Source organism: Euprymna scolopes, chromosome 1 (genome assembly GCF_053919585.1).
Source record: "Euprymna scolopes isolate OS-2025 chromosome 1, ASM5391958v1, whole genome shotgun sequence".
NCBI lineage: Eukaryota > Metazoa > Mollusca > Cephalopoda > Sepiida > Sepiolidae > Euprymna > Euprymna scolopes.
The window spans coordinates 178,532,254-178,542,319 of NC_136482.1; the positions used below are offsets into that span (position 1 = coordinate 178,532,254).

At 32.6% G+C, this 10,066-nt stretch overlaps 1 pseudogene; it reads right to left on the reverse strand.

Moving 5' to 3' along the window:
* Positions 1-7,796: 7,796 nt before the first annotated feature.
* LOC145284098 (U2 spliceosomal RNA) lies at positions 7,797-7,934 on the reverse strand (annotated as a pseudogene).
* Positions 7,935-10,066: the final 2,132 nt, after the last annotated feature.

A 10,066-nucleotide genomic window follows, 5' to 3' on the forward strand; every position in this document is an offset into this window, starting at 1 on the left:
TATCGTGTATCGAATTCCGTCTGTATTTGTTTACACTATCACGTCAGCTGGAAATTGTGGCTTCACGATGGATGTTCTGGAAAAAGTCACTTCTGATTAATGTTTAGTTTTAAAATATGAAAACGGAGAAATAATTTGCGGCGATTTAAAATGGTACCTCTTTTATTGTAAATTCAACTCATTAAAAAGAAAATGAAATGGTTAGGTACACCCGAACTTGAACATATGATCATTCGATCTTTAGTCGATGCTCTACAACTGAGTTATATCTTCAGATTTCAATAATCCTTTTTTCTTAAGACGAAATCTTTACTAAGATTTTATTATCTCCTGTGTCGGTGTAACGTAGAAAAAGTCCCCTGTAAAAATTATTGTTTTTATTTATAAGAAAATAAACTATTTTTTTTTTCCATACTTATCGGATGGATTAATTTTTATTTTTATTTCGGACTATTATTCTCATCTTTATTAGTTGTTGTTTTCACGACGTTTCGGCCAACTATTCTTCTGGCCTTCGTCAGGTGGTAACCGCGACGGATAGGAACTTCGAATCTCCTAACTGCATTCTCAGCAATTACTGCCATCCGTAGTTGTTGTCGTCTCACCACGTTTTGGCCAAGTAAACCTCTGGCCGGCTTTGGGTAGGATTGAAACCGCTATCTTCAGACAATGCTCATCTGGAACCGTAGAGATTCAATGTCTCTATCAACTGCGCCACGGGCCCCGAAGAGCGATCAAGGTTGGATTCTTTGATCTTATAAATCCACGTTTATTTATTATCTGATCTTCCATAGTTGGGTCCGTACTGATTGGTATATATATATTATTCCTTAATTGGAATTCATTTTTGAGATGCGCATTATATATATTAATTTATTTTTTATTTCGGACTATTATTCTCATCTTTTATTAGTTGTTGTTTTCATCTTTATTAGTTGTTGTTTTCACGACGTTTCGGCCAACTATTCCCCTGGCCTTCGTCAGTTGATAGAGATGTTGAATCTCTATGGTTCCAGATGAGCATTGTCTGAAGATAGCGGTTTCAATCCTACCCAAAGCCGGCCAGAGGTTTACTTGGCCAAAATGTGGTGAGACAACAACAACTACAGATGGCAGTGATTGCTGAGAATGCAGTTAGGAGATTCAAAGTTCCTATCCGTCGCGGTTACCACCTGACGAAGGCTAGAGGAATAGTTGGCCGAAACGTCGTGAAAACAACAACTAATAAAGATGAGAATTATCGTCCGAAATCAAAATAAAAACTAATATATATATAATGCTCATCTAAAAAAAATGAATGCAAATTAAATAATAATATATTTATTAGATGGATTTCTGTACAAAGCATATTTAAGCACACTGCCAGACATTTGTGTTAAATTTGCAAAAGATGGGTTCAGTCGTTTGGGAACATATAAGGAAGGATCTCTCACACACAAAGTGACTTTTATATAATAGTGCAGACAATTTAAAAAAATAATCCCGATAATGTGAAAATATATCACGATAATTTAAAAATAACTACGATGATGTAAAAATAATCACGACAATTTTAAAATAATCATGATAATTGAAAAATAATCACGATAATTTAAAAAATATATCACGATAATTTAAAAATATATACCAATAATTTAAAAATATATCACGATAACTAAAAAATATATCACGATAATTTAAAAATATATACCAATAATTTAAAATTATATCACGATAATTTAAACATAATCACGATAATTTAAAAATATATCCCGATAATTTAAAAATATATCACGATAATTCAAAAATAATCACGATAATTTAAAAATATATAAAGATAATTTTAAAATAATCACGATAATTAAAAAATAATAACGATAATTTAAAAATATATCACGATAATTACAAAATAATCACGATAATTTAAAAATAATCACGATAATTTAAAATATATCACGATAATTTAAAAATATATACCAATAATTTAAAAATATATCACGATAACTAAAAAATATATCACGATAATTTAAAAATATATACCAATAATTTAAAATTATATCACGATAATTTAAACATAATCACGATAATTTTAAAATATATCCCGATAATTTAAAAATATATCACGATAATTCAAAAATAATCACGATAATTAAAAAATATATAAAGATAATTTAAAAATAATCACGATAATTAAAAAATAATCACGATAATTTAAAAATATATCACGATAATTACAAAATAATCACGATAATTTAAAAATAATCACGATAATTTAAAATATATCACGATAATTTAAAAATAATAACGTTAATTTAAAATAATCACGATAATTTAAAAATAATCACGATAATTTAAACATAATCAGGATAATTTAAAAATAATCGCGATAATTAAAAATATATATCACGATAATTAAAAAATAATCACAATATTTTAAAAATATATCACGATAATTTAAAAATATATCACGATAATTTTAAAATATATGCGATAATTAAAAAATAATCACGATAATTTAAAAATTATCACGATAATTACAAAATAATCACGATAATTAAAAAATAGATCACGAAAATTTACAAATGATCACGATAATTTAAAAATACTCACGATAATTAAAAAATAATCACGATAATTAAAAATATATCACGATAATTTATAAATATATCACGATAATTTAAAAAAATATTTCACGATAATTTAAAAATATATCACGATAATTTAAAAATAATCCGATAATTTAAAAATTTATAACGATAATTTATAAATAATCATGATAATTTAAAAATAATCACGATAATTACAAAATAATCACGATAATTTAAAAATAATCCGATAATTTAAAAATAATCATGATAATTTAAAAATAATCACGATAATTTAAAAATAATCTCTATAATTTAAAAATAATCACGATAATTTAAAAATATATCCCGATAATTAAAAAATAATCACGATAATTAATAAATATATCACAATAATTAAAAAAATATATCACGATAATTTAAAAATATATCACGATAGTTAAAAAATAATCACGATAATTTATAAATATATCATAATAATTTAAAAATATATCACGATAATTTAAAAATATATCACGATAATTCAAAAATAATCACGATAATTTATAAATATATCACAATAATTTAAAAATATATCACGATAATTTAAAAATACTCACGATAATTTTAAAATATACCACGATAATTTAAAAATAATCCGATAATTTAAAAATATATCACGATAATTTAAAAATATATTACGATCATTTAATAATTATCACGATAATTTAAAAATAATCACGATAATTAAAAAATAATAACGATAATTACAAAATAATCAATATAATTTAAAAATAGATCACGATAATTTAAAAATAATCTCGATAATTTAAAAATATATCACGATAATTTAAAAATATATTACGATCATTTAAAAATTATCACGATAATTACAAAATAATCACGATAATTTAAAAATAATAACGATAATTTAAAAATATATCACGATAATTAAGAAATAATCACGATAATTTAAAAATTATCACGATAATTCAAAAATAATCACGTAATTTAAAAAATAAACCTTTAGCAAAGAATAAAACGAAAGAAACATGTTTTTACCCAAGAATTTAAAAAAAAATGCTCCACATTTAACAGTGTATTAAAATGGGCGCATTGGATAAAGTACTTTGCAATTCGGTTGTAAATTACATTCTTTTGAAGGTTGTCCCTTCAATCCCCAGTGCGAGAGTTATTCAAAATACATTTGTGAATTACTTAGGACCTCTATCCTTGTCCTAGATGACGGAACAAGGACATGTTTCTGGATTAAACAAAAGATTCCGTTTGAAATTCAGTGCAGATTCTCAAGTTCAACAAAATACACCTGAAGAAGGTTGGAGGTTAGATCGACCGAAACATATAATCAATCCTAATCTGAAAATTTAAAACTTCTAAAATTGTTATGAATTATCGTTTTGTTTTTCGAAACTTAGTGTGGACGCTGACAAAGCGTTTGATTTCCACATTTTGATGAAATTAGTCGTTTCAAGTAACAATCAATCAAGTTTTAGTAACAATTGAATTAACCAAGATCACAGTGCAGTATCTGTTCTGGTGCTACATTTCACCTTTTCTGTCCTTAGTCAATGGAGGAGAAATCCATCATGACCGAGAGAATTTTTCTTTTTGTTCCTATCCAGAGTACCCATTTTTGGGAGCTGGGTTTTCCCCACATTAAAGACCGTGTGTCTAACTCTGCCCTCGTGGGGAGGCAAGAAAATAGGAACAATTGAAAAAGAAAACATCCTCATATGTGTTGCTATTCTGTTTGCAATTACCCGGCTTAGCGTTGGGCTTGTGGATCATCCATTTCAAATAATAAATAGTGCCAATTCATTTCTGAAGTGGGGATTAGTCATTGAATATATGAAAACAAGAAGTAGAAAAGGAAATAAAACAACAGGGCAATTTATACTAAAATAAGAATCCAGCTTTTTAAATAATTTTTTTTTTAATTTGAAGTTTAGTATTTTTTAATTTGAAAATAAAATAATACAGCTGACAGGTTGAGAGAGCCTTTCATCAGAATATGTAGTCCTCCCAGAAACAAATTCTACACAAATCTTGCATGATACTAGTTCAAATTCTTCTCCTCATACTCCTCTTTCGCCTTTCCACCTCTCTCCCCTCTGTCTGTCTGTCTATCTGTCTGTCTGTCTCTCTCTGTCTCTCTCTCTCTCTCTCTCTGTCTCTCTCTCTTACTCTTACACTTTCCGAACGCGTCTTTCTCAGCCTGCTTTTTTTCTTTACTATTTACATCTCGGCGTCCAAAATCAAAATGCTGAAATCTGTTTCTGCGCAATCGAATTCACGCACGTCTGAATTAATAAAATCAAATAATTATATTTTGGACCGATCGGACAATTTTCTGAATTTATTGGACATTGTCTTTCCGGGAGCAATCTAGATCTTTTACAAAGTCAGATTTTTCTCCAATTACCAGTTGAGCTGGAGTCCACGAACCGGCGTCACTTGGGTCCCCGTCGTTGGTCCTTGAGCCTATTGCAATGCCTGAACTCATACGGACATTAGCAAACACAAAGACACACAACTCATTGACTCATTATCGGCTGTCAATCTGTATGAAGTTACTTATTAAAATATTCTCAACCTTTCTCAATGAACTTTCCTTTTAAGATGAAAACGAATGAACATGGACTCTTATTAACAACTTTTGATGAAATATATATTTTTTATAATTGAGTGGAGAAGTTTTGATTTTCAAACCCATGTAATGCATGGCCCTTATTTATTGACTTTTCGATATTTCAACTAAAGAATTAATTACCCTTGTTTTACAAAACCTCTAAAACATTCACGAACATTCTATGCATTTCCTATTGCTATTATCTTCAATTTTAAATATATATATATATATATATATATATGGAATATCTCTTTTGTGAATATATACCTTCTGAACTATCTTCATCTTTCTTTCTTTCTTTCTTTCTCTCTTCTTTACTCACCCTTTCTATTTTTCTCTTTTTTCCATTTCATTTCTTTAACTCTCCCTTTACCAAGCACCCCCTTCATTTCTGGAACTCACTTTCTTGATTAACTCTTATTTCTAACTAGCCCCCACCTTTTCTCACTCTTTTCTCACTTAACTCAACCGTTGTTTTCCCTTTTTTTACTCTCGTTTATAACTCTCACTTTTATCCTTTACCCCTCTCTCTCTCTCTCTCTCTCTCTCTCTCTCTTTTACACTCACATTCATTCATCGTTTCTCCTTAGTGACAGGATTCCAGGCCGCCGTTTATCTATGTAATCCGTTTGTCTCTCCAGAGACTCCAGAGAGAGAGAGACAGAGAGAGAGAGAAAGGGAGAGAGACAGAGAGAGAGAGAGAGAGAGAGAGAGAGAGAGAGAGAGAGAGAAAGAGAGAATGTCCATAGAGGCAGGAGTCTTTGCCGCCTCATGCCACGAGTGGAAACTTCAAAGCAAGTTACTATAAAAGCAGTCGTTGACGATGGATGTCGACTTTAAGCAACACGAATCTCCCTTGCTTGCATGTTTCGCAGTTCTCCTTACAACATATTCTATGTCTCCAGGCTAACGTTATGACATCGTAGTGTAAAGAGAAAGTAATCGGCTCAGCTGTTCTGCATTTTTATTATGTAATAGCAGGTAAACCCAACGTTGGTAGGAAATCAATCAGGAACCTTGGGTACTTCTGCCGCCAGACTTGGAAGCCATCGTTTTTTTATTATCTATAACTAAAAATTTTATATTTATAAGTAAAATAAAACTTCATTGATGTTTATGAATGTATGATTCGAAGCAAGGAATCGATCAGACAGTTCGGCAGAATGCATGCCATAATAATAGAACAAACTGGCATTAGCAGAATTGCATTTGTGAGAGAGTGGCCGCAGAGGGGAAGAAATTGTGAGGGTTCAATTATAGATACGTTTTTGTATCTTATCAAGAATTATCAAATTGGACAGAGATTCGCCAGCATAAACATGAAAAAAGTACGTCATACATTGTCTGATAGGCGTTTGTAGTGATAGGAGATGGTCTTAGGCGTGAGAAAGTGTTTGGAGCGAGAGAGAAAAATAGATTTAAGAGAAGCAGAAAGAGTAATGGATTCACAATATGAACTCTGAGGAAGACCATGACGTTTCAGAGTCGATTTTTCCTCAAGGGCAGACCCATCCATTAGAATAGCAGGAAGAAAAGGGATACATCTACAATTGAAAGACACGGGCTGAGTTAACATGATTAAATAAAACAAGTCATTTTTTACACCAATCCACAACTGAACTTAGGTCAACTTAACGCCTTGTCTGCGACGATTTCCATAAAAGATCTGTTTAACAAAACATACTTCCCACAAAACAGAACTTTAGTAGTAGTGCCATTTATGATGCTCGGTTAAATAAACCCGAAAGTGTAAAGATAACGAAATGCCAAGGTCTTAAGTACAACATGAAAAGAAACTGGAATCTTAGGAAGATTTCTATCATTCTACTAATTATAGGAGCAACCAGACTCATGAAAAAGAATTTCAAAAGCTACCTGGAAAATATATCGGATGAACTAAGTGCAAGAGAGATTACAACAATTGCACTTGAAAGAGTGTTTAAAATATTTAAAAGATCTCTCGGTTGGATGTCTAGCATCCCCAGCTTGAAAGACTCGTAAAAAAAAGAACAAACAAAAAAACAAAGAAACAAACAAAAAACATTGATATTCGACGTTAGCAATCACTGTACACAGAAACCAGAAAACTCCCAGGTTACGCCGGATATGGACATCAAGTATTATGAAATATATCATATATAGATTATTTCATTTTTTCAATCATTTCTACTGTTCTTAAATGAAGATAAATAGTTGCTAATTGTGAAGCCGTGGAAGCATATCATTCCCCGAGTGTCTATTACTTAACAGTTAGTGCTATACTCTCGATGCTAACATATGTAAAAAAGGGTGTCGTAGTTTCCAACTGAACGATTTAGAAAACAAGGCCGATAGCCATTAGTCACGTGCTCTCGTGTAATAAATGAATGCATGAATGTAGGATTGACATGAAATTCTTAAAGATAAACTAAAATGACCGAAAAATTGGCTGAAATGACTTAAATAAATAAAAAGTAAATGACTTAGAATGACTTTAATGAACTTAAGGATGAATTGAATGACCTTAAGAATGACTTGAATGCTTAAAAATAACTGAAATCCTTAAAAAAAACTTGAATGATTTGGAGAATGACTTGAATGGCATTGAGACTGACTGATTGTAAAGTGGGTGATCATTTTACATTAAATTAATACAGAAAAGTGATTCCCCCATTTTATATCACAAAGTTACAAACATAAGTACAGCATGTAGTAAGAACAGATACTACACTTTGATCTTGGCCAAAAGGCCAAGAAAAGGTGGTATTTATTTGCTCCCCACCGAGAACATTAGGCACAAGGCCGATTTTTAATGTGAGGAGTGAAGGGGAAATGAGGACCAACTCCCCATGGAGTAGGGGAGCTGGATATTGATAATTGGTATGAAGGGTTGCCCCTACATTGACCAAGGTCTTATATGTGGGGTTGGTATTTATTTGCTCCCCCACCGAGCAAATTAGGCACAAGGCCGATTTTTAATGTGAGGAGTGAAGGGGAAATGGGGACCAACTTCCTGGGGAGTAGAGGAGCTGGATAGTGACAATTGGTATGAACGGGGTGCCCCTACATTGACCAAGGTCTTATATTTGGGATTGCCGCCACATATGGTCTTTGCTAGCAGTATCTGCCGGAAAAGATACTACACTTTAATCTTGGCGAAAAGGCTAAGAAAAGCTGTATTTATTTGCTCCCCCACCGGGCACATTAAGCACAAGGCCGATTTTTAATGTGAGGAGTGAAGGGGAAATGGGGACCACCTCCCCGGGGAGTAGGAGAGCTGGATAGTGACAAATGGTATGAAGGGGTTTCTTTCTGATAGGTTCATAAGAGTAGTAGTGGAGGGGCAAAAATCAGAAGCTCACAGTATTAATGCCGGTGTCCCTCAGGGGTCCATCCTGGGCCCAACTCTTTTCCTGATCTACATTAATGATCTTCCAAATCACATCCTTACATCATTTGTAGACATTTATGATGAATACACTACATGTAGCCTCAAGTTTTGACAAGCTTCTGGGCTTGACCATTACTCCTGATCTTAAACGGAACACGTACATCAAATCTGTTGCCAAGGCCGCTGGAAAAAATGGTGGGATCTTTCTATCGATCCGGTAAATATCTCATTGCTGATGCTATTCTCTATCTATATAAGAGCCAGGTACGTCCAAGGATGGAATATTGTTGCTACATCTGGGCAGGAGCTGCTAGAAAGAACTTGTCCTTCCTTGATAGAGTTCAAAATAGACTTCGTAGCCTCGTAGGGGATGTCCTTTTCTCTTCCTTGCAACCTGTATCTCACAGAAGAGATGTTGCGAGTTTGTCTCTGATATATTGTTATTTTCATGGAAGGTGTTCAACTGAGCTTCAATCTATGGTCCCCCCTCGCCAAACTTTTACAAGAAACACTCGTCTAGCTGTACACACTATCAATAATTCCCCCCACTCTTTATCTGTGCCTAAACCTAAACGTAGATTCCATGAACAAAGCTTCTTTCTTAGAACTGCACGCCTGTGGAATTGTCTTCCGTTTTCCTGCTTTCCGGCTGACTACAATATGGTTGTGTTCAAGTCTAACGTAAATAAGTTCTTGATGAGCCGTTCTATATAAGTTATCAACTTTACCAAATTTTCATTACTAATGATTACTATATTGTCCAATGTCTACTGTACACTCTTTAACCCTTATCCTTGAGTGGCCTCTTGGCCTTGATAAGTGGTGATGCCTATGTAAAAAGAAAAAAAAAAGATAGACTTTCACCTAGGATGTTGGCAATCTTCACGCGTTTTTTCCTGTATCAGATGTATTTCTGTGAATAATTCCAAGTAGAAAGATATCGGAAAAACTACTACGTTTGTTTTTTTTTTACTTCATATAGTCACCACCTATCCAGGCCTGGAGGCCACTTAAGGACAAGAGTTAATGGTTACCGTAATGGAACTTTGGTTATTCATTTCAGAAGACAGCCTTCAAGAACCTATTCAAGTTTGACTTGAAAACGACCATATCATAGTCAGTCTGGAAACAGCTCAGTGGTTTCTTGGTCGAGCATCTCTTGGAAAAATTCTGCTAATGGAATTTTCGCATAGGTTTAAGTACATGTAGTGCTTAAATGAAACTACTGATAGCTGTAGCTAGTCGGGTGTTTGTCGCAAAAGATTTACTGGGAGGGAACCATAGAGTGAAGCTAAGTCGAGCACCGTATGTTGGTCACAAAAGCTTGTCAAAACATGGTACTTCCCCCGACAAGAACCATGAATGAATGAATGAAAGAATGAACGAATGAACGAATCAATGAATGAACGAATGAATGAACGAATTAATGAATGAATAAACAAATGAATGAACTAATGAATGAACGAATGAATGAATGAATGAACGAATGCATGAATGAACGAA